Here is a 1,951-nt window from a genome sequence, read left to right on the forward strand (position 1 = left end):
GTAGGAATGCCCAACCTTCCTTCCGAGGAGTGGCTGGTGGATTTAAACTGCCAGCCTTCTGGTTAGCAGTCAAGTGCCTTAGCCACTATGCTACCCCTTGACAACTACACCATCAGAGATAAAAACTATCATATTTTGTTTTAAGTTTGAAGAGGGATTGCCAGCATGCTTCTGCCCACCTATACTATAAATAATTTATGACTATAGCTAGTTACAGAATTATATTTTAGGAAAATAGATAGACAATTCTTTACTTCATAGTTCAAATTGATGGATAATATACTTGAGGAGCTGGAGTTAATGAATTACACCTGAGAACATCTATACCTGAACCTGATGTATATGATGAACTTCTAGATTTCAGTTTGATGAGGCAGTGGGATGAAACAAAATTATGAGTGATACAGGAGGGGATGAATGAAATTTGCATGTGGCAAGAACATGAATCATCATTGGAGGTCAGAGGGCAGATTATAGTGATAAAATTCCAACATGGCCTCCAGTGATCCTTGCATATGTAGATACCTTCATACCTCTGTATAGTCCTGTCTAACCTTGAATAAGACCCACACACATAACCACTGGGTGTTGCAGAAATTATAGATTGTGATATCTTTGAGTAGATCATAAAAGACATTATGGTTTTCACCTTTCCCTTTCCTGGATCTGAGAACAGTTGACAACAGTCTGAGAGGAACTGAAGTCTTGTGCCAATCCTTATGTGAATGAGACATCTTGAAAGTATACTCTCTAATCTCAGTCAAGTTTTCAGGTGGCTACAGCCTGGGCTGATATCTTGACTACAACATTTTGAAAGACTTGAGCCACAACTTCCCAGCTAAGACAAAAATGAATTATTGATCAAAGAAAAAATGTAAAATAATAAATATCTGTTGTCTAAAGCTGCTAAGTTTGGGAGTAATTTGTTAAACAGAAATAGGTAGCAAATACAGCCACCACAATCTATCCAGGAAAGAAATTGAACAGATTATTATTATTTTTGGGAGCTCTGGTAGCATAGTGCCTAAGGCACTTGACTGCCAACCAGAAGGCTGGTGGTTCAAACCCACCAATCACCCCTCAGAATGAAGGTTGGGCAATCTACTTCTGTAGTGATACTGGCTCGGAAACCCATGGGTCGCTATGAGTCGGGTCTGACTCGATCGCACATAACAACAACAACAACAACATTATTATTTTCATTTTATAAATACATTTTTTTAAATAAGGCAAAGAAAGATTAATAAATTTGAACAGTATTATACAACCAGTAAGAAGATAGACTCTAAAACCTACTCTCTTAACCACAATTTGACCTCCTATGGATGGTGAGCCCTAGGCAATTATTTTTGTTCATTTTTGGGCCTCTTAAGAACTCTTCCTGTTATAATTCCTAGCTTGGCCAAAATATATTATTTGCTTTATAACTTACTTTAGCAGACTGCATGTAATGAAAATTTCTCTTATATTCATGCATTCCTTACAGGTTTTGATTCCTTAATTATCACCCACGCAACTGTAATTGATCATATGAGCACTTACCCACTTTTCCACTAGAATTAATCACCAGCTTCAACATCCTTATACATTTTTTGTTAAGCCTGTTATGATCTCTGGTGGCATAGTGGGTAAGGCATTTGACTGCTAACCAGAAGGTCAGCAGTTCAAACCCATCAGCTCCTATGTGGGAGGAGAATGGGGTAATCTACTTCCATAAAGATTTATAACCTTAGGAATAGAGTCAGATGAGTTGGAATCAACTCAATTATAATGAGTTTTTTTTTTTTTATTTTCTGCTATTATGATCTCTAGGGAAGTGTATCACTTTTATTTCTCATTAAATCTGACAATTTGTTTTTCTAACATCAAATAATATTGTGTAAACTACAGGCATTAATTACTTTCAGAATCACATATTTCCATTTTGACATCTATATAAAGCCATAATTTT

This window comes from Orycteropus afer, unplaced genomic scaffold (assembly GCF_000298275.1).
Source record: "Orycteropus afer afer isolate SDZICR_OR568_19922 unplaced genomic scaffold, OryAfe1.0 scaffold00846, whole genome shotgun sequence".
Classification (NCBI taxonomy): domain Eukaryota; kingdom Metazoa; phylum Chordata; class Mammalia; order Tubulidentata; family Orycteropodidae; genus Orycteropus; species Orycteropus afer.